Raw genomic sequence first — 11,265 nt, 5'->3', positions numbered from 1 at the left:
ATGGTTCTGGCACAACTGACAGTCATCATGTAGAAGAATGCAAATTGATCCATTCTTATCTTCTTGTACAATGCTCAAGTCTAAGTGTATCAAGGATCTCAACATAAAATCAGAGACAGTGAAACTTATAGAGGAGAAAGTAGGGGAAAGTCTCAAAAATATGGGCACAGGGGGAAAATTCCTGAACAGAACTGCAATGGCTTGTGCTGTAAGATTGAGAATTGACAAAATGTCATAAAATTGCAAAGCTTCTGTAAGGCAAAAGATACTGTCAATGAGACAAAAAGGCCACCAACAGATTGGGAAAGGATCTTTACTAATCCTAAATCTTATAGGGAAATAATATTTAATATATGAAAAGAATTCAAGAAGCTGGACTCCAGAAAATCAAATAACCCTATTAAAAATGGGGCACAGAGCTCAATAAAGAATTGTCAACTGAGTAACACTGAATGACTGAGAAGCACCTGAAAAAAATGTTCAACATCCTTATTCATCAGGGAAATGCAAATCAGAACAACCCTGATATCCTGCCTAACACCAGTCAGAATGGTTAAGATGAAATATTCAGGTGACAGCAGATGCTGGCAAGGATGTGGAGAAAGAGGAACACTCCTCCATTGCTGGTGGGTTTACAAGCTTGTACAACCAATTGGGAAATCAGTCTGGCAGTTCCTCAGAAAATTGGACATAATACTACCAGAGGATTCAGCAAATACCTGCCCTGGGAATATACCCAGAAGAAGTTCTAACTTGTAATAAGGACACATGCTATGTTCATAGCAGCCTTATTATTAATGGCCAGAAGCTGGAAAGAACCCAGATGGCCCTCGACAGAAGAATGGATACAGAAAATATGGTACATTTATACAATGGTATACTATTCAGCTATTACAAACAATGAACTTATGATCTGGAGGATATCATCATGAGTGAGGTAATCCAGTAACAAAAGATCATACGTGATATGTACTCAGTGATAAGTGGATATTAGCCCAGAAACTTAGAATACCCAAGGTACAATTTGCAAAACACATGAAATTTAAGAAGGAAGTCCAAAATGTGGATACTTCTTGGGACAGAGATTGATGGAACTGCTATTTCACAAAATTGGGATTTATTTGATTTTAGGATAGATTTATTGATAGGTTTTCTCTGAATCAAGTGAGTAATTTCACCTGCTGTTCAGAGCTTCGATAGGGAAAATTAGTCATAGACTTTAAATAGAGAGAGCAGTGATTATTTATTAATTATTAAGTAATCATGTATTAAATATTAATATCTGTTGCTCTGAGTAGAGAGACAAACAAATAGATTATAGGTATAGCAAGATGGCTGCTCTAGGCAGAGAGATTAACAAGTAAAAACTATAGGCAGGTATTAGTGGAAGTTTGAATTAATTGCTGTAAAAATGGTACAAAGATACAGTGCTCTAACATATCTTAAAGTATACTCTGTCTAATGTGGGCTCCATGGGAATTCTGTGTTTAAATCCTACTTGACTTGCTGCCTACTTATAAGCAGGTATAGATTGAAGTGTGAATCAACTGTTTTAAGTTGGTATAAAGATGTATTGCTCTAATATGTCTTTCAGGATACTCAAATGCTGTCTAACGTGGGCTGCATGGAAAATTTGGGTTATTATCCTGCATGGTAAAATAGAAAAGGCCTAAGAATAGGGACATACTGTGAGTTTCTGTGTGTGCACAAACACTTTGGACTGGTTTCGTACTGAAGAGCTTAAACATCCTGAAAGAGAATAGGCTGCGAAAGGAAAATGAATGATGCCCTGTCGATTCGCTGATCAGAGCACTCCCGTTTTAATAATCAGACTTGCTTAAGTACAAGGAAAACTTCCCAGCCTGCCCTTGAGTCCCTTTGAAGCTGCTGCGGCGGTCCAAGGATCTAGGCAGTCGGAACGATAGTGGGCGGTCCGAGGGATCGTGGGCGGAGATGAGTATCTGGTAGGCGGGTTCAAGGATCGAGGCAGTCTGATGACGCTGCATTCTGGGAGATCTGGGGAGGTCTTCTCAGTAGCAATTCTGTGTGCATGTAGGGGGCGCAATATAATGTTCAGCGGGAGAGTGATTAGTGGAGGTGGGAGACCCCAAAAACATACAGTATTTTAGTTTACTTCATTTGTTTTGGATTGTACTAATTTTCAAAATGGATGCAATTTTGAGTTTTCTGGTTATATTATTTGTCTGGGAGAGAGGTCAATATACAGGTTTTTCTGTCTCTGATTTGGGAGAAAGGTTTTGTCTTTGTGTTTTTAGAAAAGGTGACTAGTGTCTATACACCTTCCAGAGTATTATGGATCAGATTTGACAGGGCACAACCCCCAGAGAACTAGATTCCAGAGAATCAAACAGAAAAGTTATCTTGATGATACTAATTTTTTTTGAGATTTGACCCTTAAGCTCATATAATTTCCTTTTATTACTAAGTTGAAGTCATAATTTCTTATTTTAGTACAGAATTTTATTGTGACACAAATCAAGGTTTTCATTGGCATAGGTTTCTATGATTGATAATTTTTTTAAAAACAGTACAGTGCTTAGACCCAGTCCTTCTATAACTATTATTATAAACTGATCTGAGATGATTAAGTCTGTGAGTTAAGGAACAGCTAACAAATACAAGGCTGTGAGTTTATTGTTAGCATGTTTTCAAGATATTTTGTTAAAGACAGCTGAGAGTAGTTAATGGAGAACAGTCCAGATTACTTTACATTGATAGTTGGTTTTCAAAAACATCATATTTTGATGTTAATTCTTCTTTCCCAGAGGGGTTGCCTGGAACTAGGAATGAGTCACATACTCAGGTGACTTCTTGTAAACCTTCCTTCGTATAATAAAGGGACCAATCACTGGACAATCATGTGGTACTCTTGGGTTGGTTGGAGGAAGAGAAGAAGCAGGAGAGAGTTAGAGGCTTTTGGATGGGAATAGTGACAGGACAAGATATAGCTACTAGCATCTTACAGATTAGATGGCAAATCCACCAGGATTTGACACTGGAGGATTTAGATTTAATATGGCTTACAAGAGTAGAATTCCAGTTGTTATTCCCAGAGATTGAATTACCATTTTTTAAAATTTTTTATAAGATATTTTCATTTAAAATGCTATCCCAAAAGTCCCCTATACACTCCCTCCACCCTGCTTCCCAACCCACCCACTTCCACTACCTGGCATTACCCTGTACTGGGGCATACAATCTTTGGAAGATCAAGGCCTCTCCTCCCAATGATGGCCAACTAGGCCATCTTCTGCTACATATGCAACTAGAGACACAAGCTCTGGGGGTACTGGTTAGTTCATATTATTGTTCCTTCTATAGGGTTACAGACCCCTTTAGCTCCTTGGGTACTTTCTCTAGCTCCTCCATTGGGGGTCCTGTGTTCCATCCAATAGAAGACTGTGAGTATCCACTTCTATATTTTCCAGGCACTGACATAGCCTCACAAGAGTTAGCATGCAGACACTATTGCATATGCAGCAAGATTTTGTTGACAGGGCCCTGATATAGCTGTCTCTTGTGAGTTACCATTTTTTTTTCTGGAAAAAAAATAGATGTTACTCAATCTGGCAAGAGTGAGGAACAATCACTCAAACTATGTAGACACGAAACTTGTGAGCCACAAAAATGAACTGACTGGCAAGACATCCACAGGGGCACAATGGCCCCTTTTATCTTGGGGTAATCAAAGAGAGGGAAGACATATCTGGTACTCTGAACATAGTTAACCACATGGGGATGCAAAAGGCAAAACTCCAAGAGTCTCACTACTAACAGTTCCCTAAACCAGTGTAATTTCCAGCTGTTTTCTAAATACCTGTCCTTATACCCATAGGTAAATTCAGTTCTCACAGCTTCTCAAAGATTCTTCTTTTTCCAAATTTGGGGACTGACAAAGATCCACAATGACCAAAATGTAGATAATAATAAACAGGAAGGTGCCAAACCCCAACTGATACATCTGTAATAAATCCTTTCATCCTAAGACTCAGAAAAAAAATCCCAGAAGAGGGTACAGAAATCTATCTGAGGCCCAAGATTCCTATTAATAGAGTATGTCTCTCTTAAACAAAACTGAGAAAATAGACACATGAACTCTTAATAATAGAGTTACCCAAACAAATCAGCATAATGGCACTAGTAGGTATAAAAAAGAGGCTAGGGGAAATTCTATATGGTTTTACCATAGAAGAAGAAATATATCATATCAATGACTGCTAAGTTATGGAGAATAAGCTGTGTCTGGAGATGAAATCCCATATTAATTTTCCAATTTCAACTGCCTGCCTCAGGACACAACATATACAAGCACAAATGAATGGAGTCAGTAGGTTTACTATACATGTGTACATATATTAATAGCAACAAATATTAAAGAAGAGATCATAAATATAGGAAAGTGAGGGAGGGTTTAAGGGGAAGAAGAAGGGCAACTAATGTACTATGAGTTTCTCAAACCAAACACTACTTAAAAAAATAATTTCCATGGAAAGTTTCTGTATGATATCTCTCATTTTTCTGAACACTTAAAATCATTCTGAAAGCTTTTTATTAGAAGACATTTTAAATTATCGTGCATTTCTATATCCTATTACTTCTTACAGAGTTTCTAGCTTGTGATTTTGAATTCAGGCTCACAAATGCTGCAGAATATTCTTTGTACTACTTTAAAGTTTCTCAATATTGTAACCTTTGACTATGGGTTACAGTATTTATTCATATCAATAGCTAGTTTCAAAACAAACTAGAGAATGTTAATGATTTTTTTTTACCTGCACTATAAATATTACCTCTCATAGTATTTGCAATATGCTTAACAGGTAGCCAGGGCTGGAACCCTAACAGCACCTACAAGGAGCTATTCATGATGTCAAACTATAGTTGGTTTGAAGGAATACCTCTTCCTGATATGTGGGTTCAAAAAGAAATTGTGGAAGATGTCCGTAATAAATTTGTGGTGAAAGATGAAGACTTGATCATATTGACTTACCCCAAGTCAGGTAAGGACCATCAGTAAGATGGATTATGAATTGTATAAGGCAGGATAGGATGAGGATAGTGTTTGATCCTTATTAATTTTGGGTGATAAGTAGAGTGATCTATATATCAATTTATAAAATAATTTGTGGGCATGAAAATTTGTGTTTATTCCACTCAAAGAAAACCTCTGAACTATGTGGGCTGAGGTGATCCACTATGGTACCAGAACAATGATAATGGACACTGAGGCAGAATCAGCCATTGTTCTTTCTCTGTGGGGAAGAGATAGAAAATGGAGAGTGATGAGAATAAACAGAAGAAATTGCATCAAGAGATAAAGGCATGTATGTGAGGATATGTGCAGGATAGGACAATTCCAGGTAGAACTACCTTGGACCTTGTACAAGATATGAAGTTTGAAAACTGAAGAAACCAAAATGTGACATCATGGTGGTTTGGTGAAAAGATATTTGCCATGTGGAAGAAGCACTGAAAAATATATGAGGCTGCTGGCATCAAAAGCAAAATGACACACAAAATCCAAATGCACTGGGAATACAGGAAAAAAAAACTTAGGGAAGCTAGACAAACATCCACTAAAAAATGAGCACATAAACACAAATGCAAGTGTGTGTGATAAACATGCACAAGGGAATTTATTCACCTTAAAAAGAAGTACTCAGTCATACACTGTAGCATGGCTTAATCTCAATTACAATGAATTAAATTGAAGGTATGTTTCATAGAGCAGATTACATATCTGTGAAATATCTGGGATAGTAAAAATCATTCCACCAGAATGGAAAATGATGGTGGCCCAGGCCTTGAGGATATATCCCATTATCTGCTTGCTGTATGCTGAGTATAGGGTCTCACTACTGCCAAATGAAGTCTTGAGAATATTCTGAGTGAATATACTTTGTACTTACACCGAATGGACATTGTGAACACCACAAGTCTGTGTGCTGGAGAATTGAGAACACTGAAATTGAATGGGCATATATTCTACTTGACGCTTTTTTCACAAGTACTTTTGAAATGAGTGACAGTCACTTTTCTTTCCCATTCAGGAACAAACTGGCTGATTGAGACTGTCTGCTTGATTCAGACCAAGGGAGATCCCAAGTGGACCCAATCTGTGCCCAATTGGGACCGCTCACCCTGGCTAGAGTCTAAATATGGATATCCTGTATTATCAATAAGGAAGGACCACGACTCATGACCTCCCATCTTCCCATCCATCTTTTCTCCAAGTCTTTCTTCAGTTCCAATGTCAAGGTCAGTGTCCAGTGGTTGAGATTTTCCTTGACCAAACACTCTTTGAACTTATTTTACCCTGACAGGGCTGGGAGGTCTTGCAGAAATGTGAAGGTGGGATTTTCATACACTAGGTGATGATGATTTTTCCCACATCAGACTACAGAGTACCAGGATCCGTACTATCACACATTGATCCTGGGCAGCTTTAAGAAATACAGTGAAATATCACACTGGAGGATCCAGGAACTACATATATAGACCAAGCAAAGTTCAAAGTCTATGTACAGAGGATATTACTATATTATAGTCATCGAAGTCAATGAGTCAATCTTAATTATAACATATACCCCAAGCACTGTGTGTGAATCACCTAAGACACAATTGCTCATCGGGGAAGCAACCTGACCAGCCATCGATGTTCAAAGGTCAGTTGTACACACAGTGTCATTTTATATCTAGCTATCTAATTGAGATCAGTAGCCACAGAGATCTACCAGAAAGTGAAAGAGAATCACTAGAAGGAATCAGAGATATCAATGTTCTTATCTATCATAGCACCTAGTTAGTAAGAAAGTATTTTGTAAGTCCTGCCACCATAGAATCTATAAATAGATTATGCTCAAACTACAGAGACAAACTCAGAATAATCTTTCTTTGAAATGTCACTGTGAATTTGTGACCAATTTTATATATGTCTTATCTGGATTTGGTAAGCTTTTGGCTAGGGAAACTGAAGCCTAAAGAGATGAGTTCTAGAACAGTTGGTATAACATATAAAGTACTGTATTAAGGTTATTAAGATGATAATTTCATTAGATGCCAAAAAAAGCATTTGACAAAGTCAGCATCCATTCATGTTAAAAGTCTTGGAAAGATCAGAAATTCAAGGTACATACCTTAACATAGCAAAAGCAATATATAGCAAACCAGTGACCATCATCAAACTAAATGGAGAGAAACTTCAAGCAATCCCACTAAAATCAGGCACTAGACATGGCTCCCCTCTCTCCCTGTCTATTCAGTATAGTACTTGAATTTCTAGCTAGAGCAATTATACAACAAAAGGAGGTCAAAGGAATACAAATTCGAAAGGAAGAAATAAAAATATCACTATTTGCAAATGATATGATTGTATACTTAAGTGACCCTAAAGCCTCCACCAGAGAACTCCTACAGCTGATAAACAACTTCAGCAATGTAGCCAGATATAAAATTAACTCAAACAAATCTGTGGCCTTCCTATACACAAAGGATAAACAAGCTAAGAAATAAATTAGGGAAATGATATGCTTCACAGTAGTCACAAACAATATAATGTATCTTGGTGGGATTCTAACCAAACAAGTGAAAGATATGTATGACAAGGACTTCAAGTCTCTGAAAAAAGAAATTGAAGAAGACCTCAAAAGATGGAACAATCTCCTATGCTCATGGATTGGGAGGATTAATATAGTAAAAATGGCCATCTCGATGAAAGCAATCTACAGATACAATGTAAATACCATCAAAATTCCAACTCAATTCTTTATAGTGTTAGAAAAAGCAATTCTCAAATTTAAATTTGGAATAAAAAAAACCCAGGATAATGGAGTTGTGGGGCAATGGGCTATTCACAGATAGCCTGGTCTCCTGTTGAGCTGAGGTCTGGAACCCTGGTACCCTGAGGTGATAATTCACCTACATGGGATGGTAGGTAGGCATTCCCTAATGTCTTCTGGAACTATAGCTCCTGTCGAAGTTACCACCCCACAGTCCCCACAGGCGAAGCATGGGCTTTTAGTCAGGTAGACAATATCCCAAGTTTCTGACCTTCAGGCTAAACTTCTCCCAGTTACCTAGCAACAAGATAAGAGCCCACCATAAGAGGAGCTGCTTGGCCCCACCTTTCTCTTTCTCTTTCTCTTACTCTCTCTCCCTCTTGTTCTCTGCCATTTACTCTAGTCTTTCTTCTCTCTCTCCTTTCACCCTTTCTTTCCTCTTGGCCATGGCTGGTCTCTATTTCTCCCTCTCTCTTAACTTATCTCCTTCCCCCTGCCTTTCTACAATAAAGCTCTAAAACCATAGTCTGTCTCTGTACATCAAAGTCTTCTGTACTTGGACAATGGGATAGATTTTCATCTAATGAGCCATTTCTTTTTGTTTGTTTGTTTCTTTTATTATTATTATTATTATTACTATTATTACTATAAGGGAGTATTTTATTTTATTTTTATTAGGTATTTTCTTCATTTACATTTCAAATGCTATCCCAAATGTCCCCTATACTGCCCCCCCCCCAACTCCCCTAACCACTCACTCCCAATTCTTGGCCCTGGTGTTCCCCTGTACTGGGGCTTATAAAGTTTGCAAGACTAAGGGGTCTCTCTTCCCAATGATGGCTAACTAGGCCACCTTCTGCTACATATGCAGCTAGAGACATGAGCTCTGGGGGTACTGATCAGTTCATATTGTTCCACCTATAGGGTTGCAGACCCCTTCAGCTCCTTGGGTACTTTCTCTAGCTCCTCTTTTGGGGGCCCTTTGTTACATCCAATAGCTGACTGTGAGCATCCATTTCTGTGTTTGCCAGGCACTGGCATAGCCTCACAAGAGACAGTTATATAAGTGTCCTTTCAGCAAAATCTTGCTGGCGTATGCAATAGTGTCTGCATTTGGTAGCTGATTATGTGATGGATCCCCGGGTGTGGCAGTCTCTGGATGGTCCATCCTTTCATCTCAGCTCCAAACTTTGGTTCTGTAATTCCTTCCATGGGTGTTTTGTTCCCAATTCTAAGAAGGGGTGAAGTGTCAACACTTTGATCTTTGGTGTTCTTGAATTTCCTGTGTTTTGCCAATTGAATCTTGGGTATTCTAAGTTTCTGGACTAATATCCACTTATCAGTGAGTACATATCATGTGAGTTCTTTTGTGATTGGGTTACCTTACTCAGGATGATACCCTCCAAATCCATCCATTTGTGTAGGAATTTCATAAACTAATTATTTTTAATAGCTGAGTAGTACTCCATTGTGTAAATGTACCACATTTTCTGGATCCATTCCTCTGTTGAGGGACATCTGGTTCTTTCCAGATTCTGGCTATTATAAATAAGGCTGCTATGAACATAGTGGACCATGTGTCCTTATTACAAGTTGGACCATCTTCTGGGTATATGCCCAGGAGTGGTATTGCTGGATCCTCTGGTAGTACTATATCCAATTTTCTGATGAACCGCCAGACTGATTTCCCAATTTGTTGTACAAGCTTGCAATCACACCAGCAATGGAGGAGTGCTCCTCTTTCTCCACATCCTTGCCAACATCTGCTGTCACCTGAATTTTTGATCTNTTTTGTTCCCAATTCTAAGAAGGGGTGAAGTGTCAACACTTTGATCTTTGGTGTTCTTGAATTTCCTGTGTTTTGCCAATTGAATCTTGGGTATTCTAAGTTTCTGGACTAATATCCACTTATCAGTGAGTACATATCATGTGAGTTCTTTTGTGATTGGGTTACCTTACTCAGGATGATACCCTCCAAATCCATCCATTTGTGTAGGAATTTCATAAACTAATTATTTTTAATAGCTGAGTAGTACTCCATTGTGTAAATGTACCACATTTTCTGGATCCATTCCTCTGTTGAGGGACATCTGGTTCTTTCCAGATTCTGGCTATTATAAATAAGGCTGCTATGAACATAGTGGACCATGTGTCCTTATTACAAGTTGGACCATCTTCTGGGTATATGCCCAGGAGTGGTATTGCTGGATCCTCTGGTAGTACTATATCCAATTTTCTGATGAACCGCCAGACTGATTTCCCAATTTGTTGTACAAGCTTGCAATCACACCAGCAATGGAGGAGTGCTCCTCTTTCTCCACATCCTTGCCAACATCTGCTGTCACCTGAATTTTTGATCTCATCCATTCTGACTGGTGTGAGGTAAAATTTCAGGGTTGTTTTGATTTGCATTTCCCTGATGATTAAGGATGATAACATTTTTTTCAGGTGTTTCTCAGCCATTTGATATTCCTCAGTTGAGAATTCTTTGTTTAGCTCCAGGCCCCATTTTTTAATGGGTTTATGTGATTCTCTGGAGTACACCTTCTTGAGTTCTTTACATGTATTTGATATTAGTCCCCTATCTGATTTAGGATTGATAAAGATCCTTTCTCAATCTGTTTGTGGCCTTTTTGTCTTATTGATGGTGTCTTTTGACTTACAGAAGCTTTGCAATTTTATGAGGTCCCATTTGTCAATTCTTGATGTGGCAGCACAAGCCATTTCTCTTCTATTCAAGAATTTTATTCCTGTGTCCATATCTTTGAGGCTTTTCCCCACTTTCTTCTCTAAAAGTTTCAGTGTCACTGGTTTTATGTGGAGTTCCGTGATCCACATAGATTTGACTTTAGTTCAAGGAGATAATTATGGATCAATTCGCATTCTTATATACGACAACCACCAGTTGTGTCAGCACCATTTGTTGAAAATGCTATCTTTTTTCCACTGGATGGTTTTAGCTCCCTTGTCAAGGATCAAGTGACCATAGATGTGTGGGTTCATTTCTGGGTCTTCAATTCTATTCCATTTGTTTACCTGTCTGTCACTCTACAAGTACCATGCAGTTTTTATCACAATTGCTCTGTAGTACAGATTTAGGTCAGGCATGGTGATTACAATAGAGTTTCTTTTATCATTGAGAAAAATTTTTGCTATCCTAGGTTTTTTGTTATTCCAGATGAATTTGCAAGTTGCCCTTTCTACTTCATTGAAGAATTGAGTTGGTATTTTGATGGGGATTGCATTGAATCTGTAGATTGCTTTTGGCAAGATAGCCATTTTTTTTTCCAAGACAGGGTTTCTCTGTATAGCCCTGGCTGTCCTGGAACTCACTTTGTAGACCAGGCTGGCCTTGAACTCAGAAATCTGCCTACCTCTGCCACCCAACTGCTGGGATTAGTGTGTGCCAAGATAGCCATTTTTACTACATAGATCCTGCCAATCCATGAGCATGGGAGATCTTTCC

The 11,265-nt window shown here is 38.4% G+C and overlaps 1 pseudogene; it reads left to right on the top strand.

The window, feature by feature from the left end:
- Window positions 1-4,888: 4,888 nt before the first annotated feature.
- Window positions 4,889-11,265, top strand: part of LOC110315252 — a 33,978-nt pseudogene continuing 27,601 nt past the window's right edge.

The sequence above is a fragment of the Mus pahari genome, unplaced genomic scaffold, assembly GCF_900095145.1.
Source record: "Mus pahari unplaced genomic scaffold, PAHARI_EIJ_v1.1 scaffold_9014_1, whole genome shotgun sequence".
Classification (NCBI taxonomy): domain Eukaryota; kingdom Metazoa; phylum Chordata; class Mammalia; order Rodentia; family Muridae; genus Mus; species Mus pahari.
The sequence above is the reverse complement of the archived record's forward strand: the minus strand, read 5'-3'. Positions and strand labels throughout refer to the sequence as shown.